Source organism: Lissotriton vulgaris, chromosome 9 (genome assembly GCF_964263255.1).
Source record: "Lissotriton vulgaris chromosome 9, aLisVul1.2, whole genome shotgun sequence".
NCBI lineage: Eukaryota > Metazoa > Chordata > Amphibia > Caudata > Salamandridae > Lissotriton > Lissotriton vulgaris.
This window is the reverse complement of record NC_141697.1, coordinates 113954935-113978452: the sequence shown is the minus strand read 5'-3', so window position 1 is coordinate 113978452 and position 23518 is coordinate 113954935. Positions and strand designations below refer to the sequence as shown.

The following is a 23518-nucleotide window of genomic DNA, read 5'->3' as shown; positions in this document are numbered from 1 at the left end:
GACCCACCTCTAGCCCTCTCCCAGATTCTTGATAGGACAGGAAGCCCAGCCCTGTGGGAAGCTGGGACAGAGCTTGGTGTCCTGCCCCTGCTTCTCTGCGTGGCTACCCACTGGCACAGATGTGCATCCTGAAAGCTCCATTTTAGCATATACACTTTGGTGCCAGAGGCATGTGCAGTATGTACGATGAACAAAAAGGATTGTGCCTGAGTTAGGGGATTATAGCTAGACTATGCCCCTCACATGTGCAATCCAGACACCCATCTGCAGAGTGCTGTGTTTTTAATCAAAGTCGTGTTTGCATGAACGCTGCTAAATCGAATTATTACAAGTGTGGGCAGAGGCTCTGGCTCACAGAGGGCAGGGCTGTGCCCTGAAGCCCCTGAAGAGGAGCCGTCCGTTCAATCGCAATTATTTTTTTGTAGGTGCATTGGTTCTGGTTGACTAGGTTATACTTAGACTCTACACTGTGTTGCTTCTGTACTTTTCTTCATAGAATTCCGATAAAATCATTTAAACAAAAAAAATTCTAGGTAAAACATACAAAAATCTACAAAAACGTAGGAAACTAAGTACTGCATAAAAACTAAATGAGTCTCAGCCAGGTCCTTTCACGTTTGGAAATGCTGTTGTTAAAGAAACGGCCTTCACTTCCCTTTAAAAAGTGGCATAGGGTTGAATAGTTGGAAGAGATGTCTGGATAAAGTTCAAGATCCAAGGAGCACTTCCAGGATTTTTTCAGGGCGTTTGTTTTCTTAAATAATGGTGTTTCCAAGAAGAGGTACAATAATATCAAAGTCTGGATATCATCTGACATAAATATTACGCCTTGAATGTGGTCTATAAAATACCGCCCCATCAGAGTTAATAATAGAAAACCAAAACACACTGGGATGTTATGTTTGTAAACGATAATTAAGACACAATATTTATGTATTTATGACAATATTTCTGAATATGATGTTCTGACATACAGACATCTGATAAGATTCGTTTTTGGGCAAAGCAGCTCAAAGTCCCTAGAAATACAGCATTGTACATCATGCAGGCACATTTCAGGATTTTCTCACTTCAAAGGGAGCCACGTCAGATTGATCAGACTCTGTGATATGAGGTTCAATATTTTGGTGTCTGTGGCCAGTCTAGTGGCCGCATGCAGAGCAAATGTATGTAAGTAGAGTGTAGGTAGCTACAATGTGGTGATGCTCAAACTGAGAACCTCAAGGATTCTAAAACACCCCTTGTGTGTCCTTGAATAGAAATACACGTGGACACACGGTGGGAGTGCCCAATTTAGAGGCATACAATATTGAATCCAGAGAATTTAATCAATGGCTTATTTTCAGGATAAACACATAAGATAAGTGTGCAGGTAATTAATCTGAAGGGAGTTCATCTACTCAGACAGCAAATAGCCCGAATATCTAGCATGAATTCGGTCTCCCTGGACCTATGGTGGATAACCCAGCTCTACAAGAAGTGCTGGCTTCATCCCTACTGTATCAGTAAAGTGCAGGGACCATATAATGCTGTCTCATCTCTAACTACTTGCTTTTGAGGCTCCCCCATAGATGGACTTGACATGAAAGTTTTCCTATATCAGGGTTTTTTTTTTAGATGGATATGTTGATAAGGAAACTGAAGACTGGAGAGTGAAGAAACTCACCCTAAAATAAAAGCCACAGTTTTGGATTTAATTAGAACCAGAGATGGAATTAGGAAGGAGGAGCCTTTGTTTTCAGCAAATGATCTACTCTGAACAGCTTTTGCCTAAAAGCCAGCAACAATAAGGAGTGCAGAACACTCATGTCAGCAAAAGGCTCAGTGAGTTAAGCACTTGCTCTTGACATCACTGCATCAGCTGTTCTTTACAAGAATGATTTCAGCAGGGCCGACTCTGACTTTCATGCTTCTTTGGTGGATAACTTGAATACTATTACATTTTGTGATAATATGATTTCCAGTGTGTAGCCATAATCCTAAACATCAGAAGTACTGCTGTCTGCAAGAAATAATGGTAAGGCATACAGATTGAAATATCGCTGGAACTTTGTTAACCTATCCATCATAAAATCCTTCTCCACTGATAAGTGTCAAATGTGAGCATGAGGTGTGAAGCTATAACATGTTTCACTTCCGTGTTGCCCAATTTAACCCACCAAGTCCACTTGAGTCCTTTCTTTTTTGCAGTTACTCAGATTACTCAGATCACAGAGAGAGTCCCAAATTTCAGAACTCTCTTTTAGTATCTTCAACATATACATATCCTTGGTGCAGGACTCAACCTTAATGTGCTGGCTACCATATGTATGTGAATGCCCCGGTTACTTACCGGTAATCTTCATTACTCCGAGTATAGTCTTCCTCGCCACATGACTTACAAAGTGTGTGTGGAGCTGAAGCTCACTTTGTAAATCATGTGGCGAGGAAGAGTAACGAGGAGGTAATGATACCGGGATATATCTCAAACTGGAAGGAGGAATGGATGCCCATCATCAGGCAACAAACTGCCTGAATGAAGTCCATACCTAAATGCAATGCACAAGCTTTGGCTGAACAGTCATAAGTCAGAAATCATGCTATTATGTTTTGTTAGCCTTTCAAATCTCCCTTTCTATTGGCCAAACCCCAAGGGTGCACCACCTTTGCCATTTCAAAAGGTCTAAAATCTAGGTATCATCTTTAAAAACAAAAAAAGACGGCACTGTTTCTCACCTCAGCTGGATCAGTACAACAGCATTTCTACTGAAGTCCCTAGCCTAAAAAATTGATGAATCAACTGCAAGGGTTAGACATTACTTAGGAAGACTCATTTTCAGTTAAATGAATCAATACCAAACTACACCTTGTAAGAAATTGGATTATTATTTGAGGTGGAAAATGATCCATCTCAAGCAATAATCACAACCCTTGTCAGGATGGACCCTCGAAGTCACTAAACTACTAAACAGACCTGAGCTCAAGCTACTTGTAGCTATAGCACCGAGAAACAGGCTTAATTGGGGCAATGTGTAAAGTATTTATGTAGTACCAAACCAGTAATGAAGTCAAAATGCAAAGCAATACAAATCCCAACCTAATTAAAGAAATACAAAATAATGTAATAAACAAAATGACACCAAATTTACAAAAACCCAATAAAGGAAACTGATGAAATGATTTTTTAAAGTTTTAATTAGAAATAAATCAAAGCTAGACAATGGTTGTGGTAAACCGGGACATAGGGCCATATGTAAAAAGCCTTTTTCCCGTTTTCAAATGGGCAGATTCTCAGAATTGGCCCGTTTATGAATTGGAAAAAGCCTTTTGGGACGTATCATCCCAAAAGGCCAATGCAAAACAGAAAATTGCAAAATTTGCGATTCTATATTTTGCGAACGCAAATAAGGGATTTCAAATTGTGATTCTTTAAATGCAATTCTGGAAGCACCAAAATTTGCTATTTGGCCTTAAGGAATTACAAATTACCACCAACTTGAAGTTGGTGGTAATTTGGGGTTTTCTTTAAAAAAGCACTTTTTAGATTTTTGTAAATTGGCATATGTTGCACATACATGCCCTTAGGGCATGTATATGCACAAAATGTGCACACATGCATATTTCAGGGGTGCAAAAGGGTGTCCTTTTGGCACCCTTGCAACCTTGAAATTGCATTCTCAATTTGCGATTCTCTACTTGGTAATCGCAAATTGAGAATGTCAACCCATTCATTCCTATGGGCCTCCTAGCCCATTGGAAAGAATCGGAAGGTATTCCTTATTTGCGAATCTCAATTAGCGATTTGCAAATAAGGAATATGTAGGATTCTCAAAATTTTTAGGAAATCCTACATACATTACATTTTGCGATTCTCTAATTGCGATTAGCAAAAATTCACAATTTGAGAATCGCAAAACTCTTTTTTTGATACATATGGCACATAATCTCTATTTTAGGCCAACCACGATGTAGTGTTGGTTGGATACACCAACTAGATTCATCTTCATAAAAGATTTCACCTTCTGACTTAGAGCCTGATTTTGGGCTGGCGGACGATATACCGTCCACAATATTACACGTGCATTATATCTAAATGCACTTGTAATAAGGCTACCAGGATATCCATCATGTTTGTGATGGAGTAACCCATCCCCCGAACTTTAAACTAGGCCCTTAGTTTAGTCCTTTTCAACCACAAGATTACAAGCCTACGCCCTTCAGTACCTCAGGGGAGGCACTAAGAGACCTATAAGGTGTGAGGCAGAGGCAAACAGCAGGGTCTATTCCAGGTCCACTTGCCCTATGTCAGCTAGGTACCTCGAAGAAAAGGCCACTTGCAGCTTGTCTACATGTAAACGCATAAGAGGTCAGCCAACTGCGATTTTGAGTCCACTTCGTTGTTCTGGGTACAAGAGGGAGCAGGTCTAGTCCATTAGGGTTCCTCTAAGGTCAGCAAGAGCTGGTACAGATCTCTTCTGATCTTCCACAGGCCCAGAAAGTCTTCTGAAGTGGGTGCCTGGATGCGCCAAATTTATACCCGGCACTAGCTAGTGTGTGGGGTAACTCCTGGACATTCCCTAGCCAATGGTGTAAAAGTTCCTGGGCCGAACCCTAACCACTTTTTTCAGTAGTTTCTGTTTGACTTACTGCACACAGGCCCAAAATGTATTGCGTCTAAGGCATTTTCAAGATGTTGACCATTTTCAGCCACACTAAATTTGGGCTCCGAGGGCAGAGGGTGTGGGTGGGGTGTGTGCTATGGAAATACTAATCTCCTCCCACATCAAGCACAAAAATCCAGTTTAAATCAGGCGCTATACCTTCAACAAAACCAGAAACAGGCATCTGACAGGAAATAAGCAGGATCCTTTATCATCTAGGCAGGGAATCTACAAAAATTGTCTTGGCATCTGGGTTTTCTCTCTTTTAAGTGCACCCCAAATTCTACAAGTGCCTCAACACACCTGTCAAGTAGGATTTGGCACTGTGCTGTGAAAGAGTCCCACAGCCCCCACCCTGCATGTTCTGTTGAGCTCAGAGTAGTCTTTGTTCATTCCTGTCAGACTATTGTTAACACTCGGGGGGCATTGCACACCTATTTCACACCTATTTCAGGCTGAACACAGGGTAGGAGCTGGCAAAGGCTCAAAGGCTTATGCTAATCAGCCTTCTAACAGTTTGTCAAATAAAGTGTAGCTTTCTAAAAGTTACTGTTTCTTAGTATTTATTAAAAATCCGATCTCATCATCGAATTGGACTTTTAGTAACTATTAAAAATAAAAAATTGTTTTCTAGCTGTGTGTTGCAAGTCCTACATAAGGGTGTCTAACTAACATTTAAAAGGAAAAGTTGTTCTTGTCAAGAAGGGTTATTTTGTGCAGCAGGATTTTAAACTGCAGCATTTAGGCTACACAGGTTTGGCCCGGCTCCCGGGTTGCCTGCTCACTATAGTGGATGGCACAATAGGTGCTACAGTCCACTAGTGGCATTTAAATTAGAGGCCCTGGGTGCACTTTCTACACAATAAGCAAGTTAAATGTGTCAATTAAAAATAAACCAATTCAATCAGGTTTAAAAAGGGGAGGACAGTCACTGTACTCCTGATTAGCAGGGGTACGCTGTACAGACTGCACAGACTTTTAAAGTAAGCAAAAATACAGGCTGCAGCAGAAGGTGAAGAATCTGGGGTGACCACGTACCAAAGTCGGATTTTCCACACACCTGATCTCAGATCACAACATTGGCTCTCAGTACAAGAAAGATCCCACTAGAAAGCATTTAATTTGGAAAAGCCTTTTCATGGCTGTGTTCCTAGTTATCTAACCAGGTTCCTTCAAGCATATCATTCATTCAGTCACCTGAGATCACTCTATGCAAGCGTGGTAGACATCAAGCCAACCAAGCTTGAAAGATCTGACGACATATTGCTTCATGCACTGGGCTGCTCCTTTCCATCCACGCAGACTGGAAGAAGACTTCTATTTAAGGTCAGAAGAGGGATGTTAAACACATTCATTCCACTCCACATAGGGCCTGTACTCCAAAGAAATTAGAGAAATATAATGCCCGACCTCTTGTCCAATTCTCTTAATGAAATTTTAACTCAATTGCTTTACTTGTGGCACTGAGTACAATACATGTTGGACATATTTACCGCTTTAGAACATGGAGGAACTCTTTCAGTTTTTTTAAATATGTCCAGACTACATTTGCAGAACTTCCTTATAAATAGTATTGCTTTTTCACCAAATTCTTTGTCAAACTTTGCTTTACATTGCACTACCTGGCCGTCTGTTTCTCAAAGGTTTTTGCTTGCTAAGTCGTCCTTGCCATTAAAAATGTGTCTCACCACCTTGATAAGTCACCACCGACCACTAGGAAATGGTGAAGCTTTACATCAGCTTTGCACCATATTATAAATCCATTCCACAATATTGGAAATACTCCTACCAACAGGAGCCCAGTGTTTAGTGTACAGTGCCAGAATAAATTCTGGTTGGTGGGAGATTTGGGACGATTTCCTTGAACTGTACTTTATTTCAGAATGCAAACAGCCTCTATATCTACATATTGTCTACATAGTGTGTATAGTTTACAACTTATCTTGGGTATCTGTAATTTGCTTCCTCCAAATGATAGGGATAATAAACATGTGTACCTATTTAGACCCTTCAGGTAATGTTTTTTCTTGAAGACAATGTGGATAAAGTTTTGCATTCATCATGCTATTTTTAGAGCTAGGGCTTATTGAGTTTACTACTTTTTCATATTCTAGTCCCTAGTTGCTGGCCACTTGCTCTGTCCTCTACCACTTAGATCTCACTGTCTCTACTCTTGGAAGGGGATCCTTTTCCCTCCAAGCTCCTATAAGAATTATTGCTACACTTATGCATCTCCAGCGATAAATTGCAAACATAGTCCTCCATACGTCAACCATGTGCAGGGAGTCACAGACACATGTGGTCCTGTTTTCTAAATGGTCACTTTACAGCACCAGTGTTAGAAATTGGCTTGTTGGTTGAGGGGGTGTAAACCTACACAAGCAGCAACAACAATCTCTGTCAAGGTGAAACACAAGCAACCCCAAATTAACCTGTGCTTAACCCTCTGGTAGCTTGGCACAAAAACATTGAAGCTTAACTTAGAGGCACTGTAGTATGTATGCAGCAATTCAAACAATAATTAAGTGGAAACACAACACAAAAAACACACACTAATTTAGAAAAATTGAATAAAATGTAATAAATTATTTGGGACCAAAATGACATAAATTCGATTAGTAAAAGTAGAGATATTCAATTTTAAAATGTTAAGTAAAAATAGTATCTAAAAGCAGAAGAGCCAACTGTGGTTATCTGGTCAGATAATGGATGGATGGATCACCACGGTTTTACAGACTTTACCTAGGTAAAGTACTCCACTATAAAGCCTATGTCTAGCTGTGGCCAGTGGTTCAGAAAAGGCATTTTACCAAGTAATTGATCCACAACTGCTTCAAACATGCAGGCATTTAGCCCTTGACTATCAGGCATGTCAGAATCGCTAGATCAAGGGACACAATTGCCTTCACAGGTTTACAGCACTTCATGTTATATACAGTGTCCTAAGAAATTTACAGAATGGCATATGTGGTAGCATGTTTTACGAAGTTTGCAACACTTCATGTGGTTTGCGTCGTAAGGTGTTCTCTGCACTCCATGTGGTATATTGTGTCTTAAGATGTCCACTGCACTTCATGTGATATATTGCGTCTTAAGGTGTTTACTCCACTGCCATATTGTGTCTTAGGATGTCCACTGTACTGAATGTGGAAAATTGTGTTTTAAGGTGTTCACTGCACTTCATGTGCTATCTTGTGTATTAGGATGTCAACTGCACTGCATGTAGTATATTGTGTCTGAAGATGTCCACTGCACTTCATGTGATACATTGTGTCATAAGATGTGCGCCGCCCTTTACGTGGTATATAGTGTCTTAAGGTGTTCACTGAAGGCGCGCCAAAGGCAAGCCCGTCTGCGCCCGTCCGTGACCGACAGGGACCAGGGGCCTCGGACCCTGGCCCAATCCTCACTTACACCCAAGCCCAGCTTCTTCCATTAAACACAGCACAGCCCATCACCCCGTCCTTGTCTATGCACGTTGCTGCCCTGGGCATCTCCGTTCCCTCTACTCCCTCACCTGAATCTGCACCGCTCTCCCCGATTACAGACCTCCCGTCCCCCCACTCCCCTCTCTTTTCCCATACCCACCATGGCCACTGCCTGCCTGTTAAACACCAGATCAGCGGGCAAGCACCAGTATGAGCTTTTTAACTTACTGGATACTGACGCGCCGGACTTTTTGTTTCTTACTGAGACGTGGTTTTCTGCTGATTCCCTTCCTGATCTTTTGACCACCCTCCCCGACTCATACTATGCCCTTAGGGCTGACCGTCCAGCTGGTAAGGTCGGCGGGGGTGTGGCGATCATCATTCGTTCCCATCTCCAGTTTCAGATTCTCCCCCAAATTCCTATACCTGATATGGATTTCTTGGTTGCTCGCTCACTCAATCTCTTAGCCCCCATCACAATAATATTAATGTATCGTCCCCCTCAGAATATGCCTACTTTTGTAGCTGTCTTACAAGAGTTACTGGCCACTCTTGTGGTCAACAACTCTTCACTACTCCTTCTTGGAGATTTTAATTACTGGCCAGGTGATCCTAGGGAGGACCTGTCCTCCAAAGATTTTTCAGCCACTCTCCAGTGTCTTAATTTTCTTCCCCACCTCCATTCCCCTACCCATATTCACGGCCACACCTTAGATCAGATATGGTCAGCCAGCTGTACTATTACTCCCCCCACAATCGTTCCCTGTACCTGGTCCGACCACTTTTTGATCTCATTTCTTATTGAGCTTGGAGCCCAAAAAACACCCCTTCTGACTTAGAATATCACAGCTCGCAATTGGAATCGGGTTGATCTTAACCTCCTTTGCTCCTCTCTTGCTGCTTCTTCTCCTGATCCAGGTGCCCTCTCCATTGATCTTCAAGCAGATGCTGTGAATCAATGGCTGTCTTCCTCTTGTGATCGCGTTGCCCCTCTTAGAAAAGTCAAGACCTGTTGCCCCCATGACGCCCAAAAATGGTTCACAGACGAATTGAAAGCTCTCAAACTGGACCTTAGGCGTTCTGAACGCCATTGGAGACGCAACTACTGTCCTCTTCTGCGAGGTAAATATAAACTTCATTTGAATAATTACAAGAAGGCTATTCTCTTAGCCAAAACTCTGTATTTTTCGGAAAAGATGTCTCAATCAGCAAACAAACCGAAGGAAATCTTTTCCATAGTCCGCAACTTAGTCGCCTCGTTCAGAGCTAACTCCAATCCTGTCCCCTCCCAAGAGCTTTGTTTGTCTCTCAATGACTTCTTTGTAGACAAAATCGCGAAGATCAAATCCAACATTCCTTCAACTAACTCACCCCTTGTTTCCTCTCCCTCCCTATCACTTCTCCCGCCCTCCTCGCTCCTTGACCAGTTTCCACCCATCACTTTAAGCCCCTTTCTGGCACTTCTTCAGAAAGTGAAGTCGGGTTCCCCAGCTGACTGTGCCCCTGCACACAACCTGGGAGAGCTCTTCACTCACTGTCCTGATCCCCCTCTTTCGCTTCTTAACTCTTCTATTTCCTCAGGCCTAGTCCCCAAATTTTTCAAATCCGCAATAGTTCGCCCCATCCTAAAAAAGCCTGGTGCAGACCCCTCCCTTCTTTCCAATTTTAGACCTATCTCCCTCCTCCCCTACCTTGGGAAGATATTGGAGAGCCACATCACCTCTTGTCTTTCCTCCTACATTGAGGATCACCATCTCTTGGCCTCCCACCAAGCGGGTTTTCGCCCAACTCACTCTACTGAGTCAGTGGTCCTGTCCGTCCTAGACGAGCTCAAGAGCAAGGCGGATTCCAACTTGCCACAAACTCTGGTGCTGCTTGATCTGTCCGCTGCGTTTGACACGGTCAACCACTCCATCCTTCTCGACCGGGTCAGCGCAGCGGGCGTTCAGGGTACCGCGCTCTCTTGGCTCGCCTCCTTTCTCAATGGACGGACTCAGGCAGTCCATCTGTCTGGCCACATTGCCCCTACCCGCTTGGTCCCCTGTGGGGTCCCCCAAGGTTCCCCCCTGTCCCCCCTTCTTTTTAATCTTTACATCCGTCCCCTTATTCTTTCTCTCCTTGATATGGGGGTCTCCGTATATAACTATGCGGATGACCTCCAACTTGTTTTTGACCTTTCCTCTCCTTTGCACTCCCTACCTAAATTTCATTCCACTCTTGTCTTCATCTCGGAGTGGATGAATTGTAACCAACTTAAGCTTAATCTGGACAAGACGGAGTTAGTCCTGACTGGCCATTCCATCTCCCCTTGGTCGTCTGCTTTTTGGCCTCCTATCTTTGGCCCTCCGCCCATACCATCGGCCTCTGCAAAGACCCTGGGCATTAAAGTCAGTGGGGACCTCTCCATGCATGCCCAGATTAGCTCCGTTGTTTCTTCTTGTTTTCTTTCTCTCCGTATTATTCGGAAAGTGTCCCGCTTCTTCTCCTCCGATGCCCTCAAACTTATCATGCTAGCAATGATTCTTTCCCGTCTTGATTACGGGAATAGTCTCTACGCGGGCATCCCGGCTTACGAACTGCGCCGATTGCAGGCCATCCAGAACCAAGCTGCTCGAATCATTCATCGCCTGCCTAAATCTTCCCACATCACGCCTGTCCTGAAATCCCTTCACTGGCCTCCCATCTGCCAAAGATCCCTTTTTAAGATGGGCTGCCTGGCCTTCATGGCCCGCATTCGTATGGCCCCAGCCTTCATCAATTCACTCATCATCCCTTACACCCCAACCCGTGCCCTCCGCTCTTCCAACCAATTCCTCCTCAATGTCCCGCGGTTTCGCAAATCTAAAACGGGAGGCACCAGATTCTCGGTACTGGCTCCCCGTTTCTGGAATAGCCTCCCTCTGTCAATTAGGTCTATCCCAACCTACCCCCAATTCCGTAAAGCCCTCAAGACACATCTGTTCTCCATACCGTACTCCGGCTGAATCACATCTCTGCCCTAGCCTTCTACTCCAGCGCCAGGAAGCCGCTTGGTCGCAGTGCGCTCTATTAAGAACCTTCTTCATTTCATTTTATTTCATTTCAACTGCATGTGGTATATAGTGTCTTAAGATACCCACTACCCTTCACGTGGAATATTGTGTCTTCAGATGCCCACTACCCTTCACGTGGAATATTGTGTCTTAAGCTGTTCACTGCACTTCACATGGTATATTATGTCTTAAGATGTGTACTGCCCTTCACATGGTATATTGTGTCTTAAGGTGTTCACTGCACTGAATGTGGTATATTGTGTTTTAATATGTCCACTGCACTGAATGTAGTAAATTGTGTCTTAAGGTGTTCACTCCACTGCTATATTGTGTCTTAGATGTCCACTGTACTGAATTTGGAAAATTGTGTCTTAAGGTGTTCACTGCACATCATGTAATAAATTGTGTCTTAGCATGTCAACTGCACTGCATGTAGTATATTGTGTCTGAAGATGTCCACTGCACTTCATGTGATATATTGTGTCTTAAGCTGTTCACTGCACTTCACATGGTATATTGCGTCTTAAGGTGTTCACTGCACTGCATGTAGTATATTGTATCTTAAGATGTTCATTGCACTTCACGTGATATATTATGTCTTAAGAGGTCCACTGCACTTCACGTGATATATTATGTCTTAAGATGTCCACTGCACTTCATGTGATAATCTGTGTCTCAGGATGTGTACTGCCCTTCACCCGGTATATTGTGTCTTAAGGTGTTCACTGCACTGCATGTGGTATATTGCATCTTTAGATGTCCGCAGCACTTCATGTAATATAATGCGTCTTAAGATGTCCACTGCACTGCATGTGGTATTTTGTGTCTTAAGATGTGTACTGCCCTTCATGTGGTATATCGTACCTTTAAAGGTGTACTGCGCTTCTCCTCCTTTACCAACTCACTGTCAGTGTACTCAAGTCTAAGCACACCATTGTGTGGTATACCATGTCGTCCAAAAGTTACACACATTTGTGTGGAATATTGAGCCTTAGGATATTTACTGAGTTTCACTTGATATATTGTGGAAGGTGAAATGCACTTCATGCAGTATACTGCACTTTAAGAGGTTCACATCAAATCATGCGGTAATTAGTCTCAAGGAGCTTACAGTACTCATGTGATGTACTTTGTTTTCTGCCTTGGTGTGACATGCTGAGTATAAAGTAGTTTTTTGATCCTCTTGCATTCTGGACACATTTACTGAAGTTCATGCCATAGATTCCTAAAGGAGTTTCCTGAACTTGCTGTTGTATGTTGTTTGACTCTTGCAGACTGGTAGGGATCACACAATTTCTTTGATGCAGAAGCAAAATAAAATACAAGGTGGGACTACATTTTACATTTATGTACATCACGTGTTTAAAAATCTACTAAATACACCTTGTTACCGGTCTGACTGAGTTGTTCCTCAGACAATGGCTAATCAGTAGCGTGCATCTAAAGATTACAGGCTGCACATTGAAGCAATCATGATATGAGCACAAACTCCTCACTTACTCCAACTACATTTGGTATTTAAAGTGCCGTTGAAGGTAACAAGTTGTCAGCTTATTTCCAGTTTGCCATTATTAATTTTTGGCATGCTTGTCACAAATGCAGCAGGTATTGTCTGAGAAGGCTGTGACCTTGAGTCAGTGCTTAATTTGCTCCTTGGTTACAGGTGGGACTCACTGTCAATTATTTTTGGGGACTGCTGTTTTTTTACCCCATCACATTTTGGCCCAGATAAAAAGCAAATTGTCAATGGGGAAGTATGTTGTAGGAAATGATACAAAACACATGCGCTAGAGATCAAAGAAAAAGAGATTAGATGGAGAGATAACATAACTTTAAAAATGACTTTGCCATCATCATCATCAAAGCTGTTTATTTCGGGTACTAGCCCTTAAAACAAGACAAGCAACTTTAGAAATCGCCACACAAATCATTAAATATCTTTAATACCAACATTACACGTAAAAACCCGTCAAGATTACAAAACATTCTCATAGAGATAACAAAGTGATAAAAAGGGCTAAAAACACTTTAAAAAGGAGAGTAGAAGCATGAAATGGGTAGGAGGGTTGGGATAAATTCAAATTACAAATTACAGTGCTCAATGCTCCCACATGATTACATAGTAGGTTAGGACAGGGAGCGAGAAGAGAAAAAAAAACATTTCTGAGTAATGCACCCACACTCTTCCAGAATAGCCACACTGCGTATAAGTATCCACTAATGCTGAATACCAATAGCTGGCTGGCGTCAGACGGTAGAATACGATAGGCCTCCTTGTATGGTCTTATAATATTAATTTAACAGATTTCAGAGGGTTATTTATTCAATAGATGACGATCAGAATATTTATATGGATGCTTCATAGATATTAACTGATAATGGGATTGGTTAAGGGGATCCTTTGCAACATACTACATGTTGCCAAATCAAGTATAACAGTATTATAATATGTGATAACATCTGGAAACCCTCACACTTCTCAAATAATCACTTTAATGTCATTCTCTTGAAAGGAAACTCTATAGAATAATTCTGAATTGTTTTATAGACTGAGTTTGTTCAAATTGTAAATTTCCTATGTAAATTCCTGACGGCAGAATTCATACAGAGTTTACAATTTGGGCATTTACAATTAGGCGCCATTTATCCAGAAAAGCTACTACAATGAAGCAATGTAATGAATACTCGCAATATGATGTATTGTCCAGCTGCTCATCAAGTGGTTTGGCTCCATAGCCAAGCTCAGTAAGGCTGCTTCCTCTCTAGGCAGAGATGATGTAAGCCTCCACTCTAGTCTATCACTTCACAGATGGTTGCTGTAATATCAAAAATGTATGTCGCCTCTGGGCTATCATGCAGACTTTTAACTGAATCCCACTGCATCGCAATAGTAATAGCTAAAACGTTGGTGCTCAGTAAGAAAATTACATATCCTTGTTCAACATAACTAGATGCTGTAATTCACATCTCAGCCATGGCCGCAAAATTATTTTAGTATACCTTGACAGAACCCCAAATTAATAAAGTGTAAGGTATACGTGTGAACACAAGAACTCCATTGGGCTAATACTATACAGGAGATCCCTGCATTTCTGTTGATTTGTTGCTCAATCTTTTGTATATTAACTCATATACGACATAATGACTTTTCATGTGTGTGCATAGGGTATTCTTTTTGTTACGTGTGAACACATGGCAACCCACTTTTTATTGTTGGCTCATGAACATTTATTAAAAGTGGTGCGAATAAATCACTCCTTTTGCCCCTCTAACCGCACAGTCAAGAGAAAGATTCTGTAACACTTTAGATTCAGAGGGATTAGAAATTCAATTATTTAATCATGTTGTGGAGGGCCAGGACCAGTGTAAAGAAATTAAGGGCCTGATTTAAAGACCGATAGAAGGGTTACTTCATAACAAATGTAACAGATATCCCAGCCGCACTATTACAAGTCCCACTGGATTTAATGCACTTGTAATATGGTGGATGGGATATTGTGATGGAGTAACCTGTCCACTGAACCATAATTGACGCCCTAAATCACAGAAGAAAATATTAAAATAAAACAGAGACTTGTTTACTTCAGCCTCTTTGTTTCTCTTGGTGGCCTCATAAACTTATACAACAGACAACTATAAATGGCTTTTCCACTACAGTAACGTGTTTGCAAGTGGTTTATTATGAGGTATACTATCACACTGTTGACTCCTAAATAATGTGCTATAAAAATATCATTACCAAAATTCAGCTACCAAAATATTGCAAAGTGAGCGTATATAGGTTAGTATAGTTTTACTATGCATAACTCCACATCTATCTACCTTGATGGTATATATATATATGTATATATCTTGAAACAAAAACTTTCCACTAGTTGGGTAACACTGGAAATTTGTCATGATCGATTTCCTCTAGGATGTTTCATCAGAATCACATAAATCCGTACTCATCTATGATCAAAAAACATCATCCAACATTTGGACACAGTAGCCTCAATTCAATCTTGTCAATAAAAGTTTGTCTGCATTGACTGAAATAGGCATTATAAGAATTGTGCTGGAGGCAGCTCAGTGGTTACTAGCCCTCCATTAGTTTGGAGACTGTAGACAGACGTGCTAGTGGTCTACAGTTCCTCAACTCATCCGGGAAAAGATTGCCTTTCTTGAGCACAGATGTAATCCAGACAACTGAAGATAAAAGTCAATCACTCTTGTAACAAAAGATGTACTAATGACACCAGCCACGGGTGGTTGGGAAATTTCTTGTGCGAACATGCAATAGCCATTCTGAGATAGTATTTAACAGAAAGGTCAGTGGTTTACACTGTGGTACTAATACGTAAATGATTCCTTCTGGTGCTCTAACAAGTGGTGAATAGAGTCTTTTAACTCATTGAAGGAGGGAATGGGAGTAGGTCTTTCATTGCTTTGTTCGCCGCACTCTTGGATGATCTTAAATTTGGAGAAGACATTGACACATTAGGGAGACAGTTCGTTTTGCCCCTAAACAAAAACAATTTCAGCTCTAAACATCTGTAGATTATTATTAAAATACCATCTTAAACTAGGGGATCGTAATATACCAACATTTCCTCACATGCCAGTGACTTTCCAGTTAGTTGATTTAAGATTATTTACGCTGGGTACCAACAAGAAGTCCATCATCTGTCTTCATATTAGGAACAGTGTTACTGGGAGTAGAGCTAGCTTAACATATACTGACAAGTGCCATTAGCTTACACACAAGTGTCAATCCAGAATTGAGAGTGATGCTGTTAGATTGCCTTGTAGAACTAGTTTAAAAGTTAAATTCTGGGTCTCAGATCTCTGTCTGGTATACCTAACGGCAACACTAAAGCCACCCCATCTAAACCAAACAATGCCACTTTTTCAGATGAAAATGTTATTTTAGTGAGTGCATACCTTTATGAATAAAAGATTGGCAGAGGCAAGTCTCCATCAAGTAAGTTGGTCCTTTGTTTTTAGATTGTCACAGTAATGCCTTGTGGACAGTAATTGTCTCTGGGAAAGCCCTGCCATTTCAGAATGATCAGCAATCCATGTTTTAGTTTTTCCTTCTGATAACAAAACATTTTAGAAGGGCACTTGCAACAATCAGGTGTGCTTCCCCTGTTTCATTCCTACACATGCATATCAATTATTTGTAAGTGATTGTTTGAAAAATGTGGTGGTAGAAACAGTGCCTATAGAATCTGCCACTTTGCACTTTTGCCTCTAATTCACTATTTGAGCTCTAGAATATGTTAAATATTAGCAGCATATGGCACATATCTGGCATTCAAAGCTACATCATGGCATGACATGCATCAAGAGCTTGCACAAGAAACTGGAAAGAATTCATTGTGATCATTGGCTAAAATGCAATAATAGAAAAAGCTATGATTCTACCAGGGATGCTACAAAGCCAAAATATCCATTGTGTATTAATGTCTTCACAACAAGTGCCAGGTTACTAAGAAAAGATTGAGATTCAACAAAGTCCATCAAAAAAACAAATAAGTAGTAACAACTTTTTGTAATGATGAGCGTAAGCCAGTTTCAGTTGGCGGAGAAACATTTCCAACCCGCATGTCAGAGGGTTGAGTCATTCAGTACTCCAACAGATTATATTTTCATTTGTAGATTAACTACCTCCATCTGTGCATCCACTATAACAATCAATAGGAAAAAAAGGCGTAACAACACTATTAGCAATGTTGTGACTCCATACCTTCCTCTTTACTCACCAGAGTACTTAGCAGTTACGCATCTCACTGACTCTCTATTCACCAATTTTGGCAGAGCGCTTCCTTCCCTCAACCAGCACACTGAATTTGTGGAATTTAAAGAAAAGTTCCTCAATCTCTCATTCCCCTACTAATCCAAACCTGAATCATTCACCTCTGGGGCCACCTAACCTTCACCTAACCCTCAGACAAGCATAAAAGAGTTACTGAAACCTCATCATTCACCTTCACAATTGAACATCTGGTTGGCTGGACCTCAGGTTGTAGATATTATTCACCCACAAACTTTATCTGTTAGCTGTTACACAGATATGGCTTCGGGATATGTCACTAACACGATGCCCTTCCTGTTCTGAAGAACCACAGTATTAAATCAGCTATTTACCTCCAGCTTGACTATCACGTGATGGTTACAATACAACTAAAGGAGCTGTAATAACTCGTCTAGCAAAAGGTAGTTATGAGTTACAAGCATTCGAATACTTGCATATCTTTTTTTTAAGTATCTAGAAATACCTATACCACATTTGAAAGCTTTCATTTAAAATAGATGTGACTTCAATAGAGATCTTGCCTGACGTGTCTTTTGTATCTCCACAAAGGTGGAATTTTGTCACATTCACAAAATAACCACCAACTGAGTAAATTATTTCCACATTTTAGGTTTCAATCACTCACCCTGTTCGATCGGTTTGGTTAGAACCTTCTTAGTATATTTGAAGAGTTACATGATAATTATATGTATTGCACCAACTTAACTTCTAGTCAGTCACTATCATATGTATCAGTAAGATCACCTACAAATAAACCTTCATCTCTCTCAAATAAACCTTGTAAAAAAAGTATTTCAATTATACATTATACAAAAGTTGATACAAATGTACATTTCTACTCCAGAGACACTAGAGCCCCTGAATATGAGCTTAGGTTAAATCCTTATCCCTGCAAATATGGATTTGAATTACAAAGTTTTGAGATAATTATCACATCAACACTGTTTCCTTCCCCTGGCAGTGTGTGATAGGTCAAGCCTCTTAAAATGCATCAGGGGAAAGGTCCAGAAAATAATCTGAAATAAAAACGTGGAATAGAGTTTATTCGCCATACCCAGAAAATGAGTCGCTCAGGTAACAGCAGGAACTGAGTTTGTAAATACCACACCAGGTAGTCTTGAAGGTGGCTGTGAACCAATAACGACGTTGAGCCTGATTTAGATGTCAGCTGAGTGAAACACTCTGTCACAATTGTGATGAATACCCCATCTGCCATATTATAGACCCCATAGGATAAAATGTGATCGAAATAAGGTGACGGAGTGTTCCCCTCTGCTGACTTCTAAATCAAGCCCCTTGCTTGGGTTTAGTACATACTTCTACATCAAGAGCAGTTTCCAGTACATTTTAGAATTGTATGTGATTAGGTTCATAGCATCAATGTAAGGGGCAGGAGGGAAGATCATTGAGCAATATCTGTCCCTAAAAGACTTGCAAATTGCCAGGTGGACTAACCAACCTCAGTCTTCTTCCAGACTGGTGAAGTATCAATAGTTTGATATGGCATTTGCGATGCGGTGCCAACAAAGCCAGGCTGGTTTCTTCTTAAGATGTGGGAAATACCCAAAAGATTCACCAAGCAACGGATTTCAAAGAAAATATTTTGTCCATAAATAACTATTGATAAAATCAAATGCCAAAGCTATGGATTCTATATTGGAGACCTTTAACCTCATCGATGCTTGAGATATTCTTCTCCTGTGCTGGGCCATATTAGAACTGGGTGTGGTCATGACGAGCTCAGCTGGTCATGAGCACACGAGCACCGTGCCTCATGACGAGCTGAGCTCGTCATGAGCATCGAAGGGGTAATACTTTCTGTAGACCCAAATCTCCAAATTGCATCGGCCTATGGCTTTCCACTGTCATAAAATTATTTTCCTAGAAAACTGTTTTTGTTAAAAAAAAATCTTTACTGTTGCACCTGCAACAGACTTTCAATCCTCTCTGAATAAAATGATTAATTCCTTTCAAGCCAGGTGTACGACTTTTGGTATGTGTAAGTGGCTGATGTAAGTCATCGCTGAATAATTTATTTATTGCTAGTCCATCACCCAGAGCTTGGAATTGAGATATCTTACCCTTTGGTAAGGGTTCATTTTCATTTTAACTGATATCGGCACAGACAAGATAAAAAACAAGATCTTTTGATGTATTTATTTGATCTTAAAACTCTTCTTGATTACTACATCATCGTTGATATTTCCCAGTCCGGGTTTTTACGAAACTCAAACCACTAAGGCAACGCTATTGGTTCTTTGCGATCAGTTGCTCTCGGCAGCGACACGGGTCATGTGACATTTGTACGTCTGAAGCTGGATGCTTCACTTGGACTCCAAGCCCACTCTGGGAGGCTGGTGGGAAGCAGCAGGAGTCTTCAAGCTGCAAAGAAATTGCTTCAATGGATTCTTCAAGATGAAATGTGGTTTGCATTTGGTGCATCGTCAAAGAAGCGTGGAGGACTTTTCCAATTGATTCTCCATGGCGAGCAACATTGGACGGCTCACTATCCAGCATTTAAAAAACTTTCATAAAGCTTGTCTGAGACAGATAGCAACTGTTGGGATCCGGTTTTCATGACTATGAGGAGGACATCCAGTTAAACATCAATATTTCTGGAGATCACAAAAATACTTTCGTCATTCTAACCAAATCAATTACCATCAGAAAGCCTTGGATGCATTTCAAGTAGACGAGATTGAATTCTGAGAATATTCGGCGACCAGCCGCATCACATCACCTACATGATTTTGCAGGGATCATTCAGTTTCTTCACTCCGCCTTCGAGGCTATTTGATGTTATGGTATAAATAAAGTCTTACAGCTCTGCAACCTGTGGAATCCTGAACTTGCACCAGACTAACAAATCAAATCAAAGATGTAATTACGGTTTATTATGAGAAGGATTTTGAGAGGGTCATACATTTTGTTTATTGATGCAACTGAGGCTCATCACCAGCACCCTAGCGAAGGACAGGTTGGACTGATGTAGAGCCTTTCACGCATCACTCTTCATTCAACAGGTTAATCGTTTCCACTTGGACCAATATTTCACTGCTATTCTTTTTAAAAGCAAGGACTGGTGACTGCAGTCATGAAATGGCAATCAATCAAAGTGTGGACCTACTTTGGGACTTTGAGTGCAGGCATGAGATGCATTCATGGTAATATTATCAAAGAGCTCAGTGTAAGACAGCGTCTATAAGCTCCAAGCAGAAGCCTTTGGTCCAGCCAGCACCAATGACAAGCTTTTCCTGCCCCCTGAATCACCTCTTCTATCTAAAACCTGCTCAGCCCGCTCCAAAATCCAATATACAATACTGTAGACTTCTTTATCATTCATGACACTTACTACAGCGATCTATAATATTCCAAAATCTGCAAAAATATCATTTTTTTAATCTATGTGTATCAACTCTATTATGTATCTCTAGCCTTGTTAGCCTATGCTTCCCCCCCCCCCACCCCCCACCCAACATGTATGTCTGGATGCATTGCATTTTTTATGCAACTACAAAAGTGTTACAGCTATCCCACCCACACCTTAAACTCCTGTATTCTCCAATTAAAGATGGCCCAAAAACCACATCATTCAGAATTCTTTACGGGTCCAAACGAATTGACAGTGCCCTTTAAAGTGGTTTCTCTATATGTTTCATGATCTACATTTCTGGATTTTTAACCCATAGAGGACATTTAATTGTTGGCAGTACCATAGACTGTCTGTGGACAAGTTTACAAAAATGTCATTCAATTCTCTTTAACTGGAAATTAAGGTTTGGAGCTCATCTCCTGGCATTTTACTGATATTAACTCATGCTCAAACATTCTGAAACCGCTCATCTTCTAGGCGAGGGGGTGGGATGGACACCACATGGGCGGATAAAAAAATTCTCCCATCTGTCTCAGGTCCACACGAATTAAAGTCATTAGTAGTACTACATTCCTCCAGTTATGCACACACCACCCATGTGACCCAAAGAGCGCCACTGCCCCCGTGAGAAGTGTAGCCATGCATTACTGCCAACCAGACCCCTCTTGCCCTGGTTGCCATTATCACCATGGTGCCTGTGGCCCGCTTCCTTTCTGTGCCTGAAGACAGAAGAAAGTTAGAAACCTGATCACTTTGTGAGAAAAAATGAGCAATATTTGTTTTCTGCCCAGCAATTGCCAGGCAACATTTTCCCCCAAAAATGCATCAGTCCCACTTGGACTCTCTAAAGAGGAAGTCAGTACTTTGATTTTTGAGACTCCGACAGGGCCAGGGCAGGGGCAAGCATTTTTGCCTTTCTGGGTGAAGCAATATTTGACCCTCCCTCCACTTGCACTTGGGGGCAGATTTGATGTCCACAGGAGCAACTGATGCTAACTTGCTGGTTGTAGGGTCCCTCTGTGTCATAATTAAAACACAAAATGATGGGAACCCCTTGCACAAGAGAGGTTGCAGGGGGCCCCAACCATGGGACGCCATTTAAGAATTATGAGCATCCTGGGAATTGCAGGATTTGCTTTAAAGTAACCAGCTGGACTAATGCACCAGACAGCATATTGATTTTTATAAGAAAATCCCAGGAAAGGAAAAGGGCTGTCCCTGTGCTATCTGGAAACTTTCCGTCGAACTGGCCATAAAGGGGGGCTCACAACTTCCTTACGAGGGATCGCATGGAGTTCTAATGTCTTTTATGAACATGTCAGATCATGGGATAAATAAAGGCAGATTCTGATTCAAGACCGAGATTAGTGTCCTTTAGATGAACACAGGTCGGGATTACTCCACAGCACACACGTGCGTGCCTTTTTCAGTGACGATTGATTTAACGGGATTATTTCAGCCCAGTTCTGGTTTGCACGGCATGAACTGCTATTACTGGTAAATCAGCAATCGCATAGCCAGAGCCTTTAGCAGTTTGCGCATTTCCACGGGGTCTCTGGTCTCGGAATGGCCTTGGAAGACGGCCAGCCTTGCTGCCGACGTGGGTGTCTCTCTCCCTTCCATCCTTGTATCCCCGGCCAGGGGCGACTGGTCCATGAGAGACAAGGTAATACCAGGCGTCAGGGAAGACGCCGGGACTAGTTCATATGAAAATCGTGCACGCGCTGAACTTTTCATTAAACCCGTTTTTAAAGGCTGACGCTGGATCAATCCGAAGGTGCACTTGAAATTAGGAGCAGCAATTTACTGCCAGGGTATGTGCATCATAACAACACGGGGTTATATTTTCAACATGAAATCAGCGAGTGGAGTCTGGCGAAATATTCTCCAGACGTACCCTAAAACATCCCCTCTGGCTGTCAGTACGGTCCCTCCAGCTCCCCTCAGCAGAGCACCTCACATACATGTACATTGTAGAGGGGCATTGAGGAACAGGCGACAGGCATGTGTTTTCCAAGGTAAAACCCCCTTACCTTCCGGTGATTGCAGGTGCGCCAGTTCTGAAATCCACTTAAAACCCCCGTTCTCTCCTCTTCGAAAAGGAATCCCTTGCAACTTGTGAAGAAAAGCGCCGAAAAGTCCCCTTTTAGTTCCCTCGAGGATGCAGTGGTCCAAAATACAGAACGAACAGCGGCAAATATCTTCCAATCCACGTGAAAAACGAGCGAACACCAGAAAATGGGAATTTTCGATCTCGAGAGCAAAAAAAAGATGTAATTAAATCAAAGCCGGAAGGCAACGCAGGTGAGGCGGGCTGCAGCGCCCCGAAGCCGGCTGAGGACGTCCACTCTTCCTGTGCAGGGCTGCGGCTGTAGAGTTAACTTCACTGCCGGGGAGGGCTGCATAATTTATGGGCAATTTGCTTGTGTCTCAGGGCTGACAGGCATCCCTCCCCGTGTCTGTCCTGGCGGAGGCGGATGCTGCAATCCCCTCCATCCTCTCCGACTGGCCAGACTCTCTCCTCACGGGCGGTCAACACTGCCACCAGCCAACGCCGGGCCACTCCGGGGGCTGCACATGCCAGGGACGCGGGACTGCTGACTGTGTGGTGCTGCTGGCTGGCGTGGGGGGAGGTGTCAGGGCCGCTGAAGGGGGCTTCGGTAGCACGGAGGCGGTGTCTGCTACCGCCCCACCGGCTCCTGGAGACGGGAATCAGAGTTAGGAAGCGCTGAATAGGGAACGGAGGCGAAACGGGATACAGGCCAGCGCCGCTCCACGCATCGGCACCTCACCCACGGCTGCTGCGTGGAGGGTTTGAGGGAACCCTTGCGCGCGCGTCAGACATCCATCTGCTGCGTCGGTCGTGGGCTGCTTTCGAGAAAGCTGTGCGTGTGCCAGGCGGAGTGTCATCAGATACGACTCGTTAACAGACTACTCATGCCATGTGGGGGCTCGGGGGCAAACGCAACCGGAGTTAGTGATGCGTTTTATGGACCTCGCGTTGTCCCTTGTTGGCTGTGTCCACCCAGCCGTGTTTGCCATGCATTTTCATTCAGGTACTTGTTTTCTGTGAGGGTTTCCTATTGGAAAAGATAAACGACGAATCCCCACATAAAATAAAAAAACTAAAAAAAAACTAGGCTGGATAACAGAATGGCACGTGGAACGTGTGTGCTCGTTGTCCTTGTGGGTCTTTCACACAATCCGGAACACTCAGGGTTGCCTGACTGACTTCACAGAGACAA

The 23518-nt window shown here is 42.3% G+C and overlaps 1 protein-coding gene across 1 annotated transcript in view; it reads right to left on the bottom strand.

Annotated features, from left to right (window-relative positions):
• Nucleotides 1-22880, bottom strand: part of TMEM121 (transmembrane protein 121) — a 1001838-nt gene extending 978958 nt beyond the window's left edge. Inside the window, exon 1 of the mRNA XM_086936579.1 lies at nucleotides 22307-22880. The gene's annotated coding sequence lies outside the window, so the exon portion shown is untranslated. The remainder of the gene's footprint in view (nucleotides 1-22306) is intronic.
• Between the last annotated feature and the right edge of the window lie 638 nt (nucleotides 22881-23518).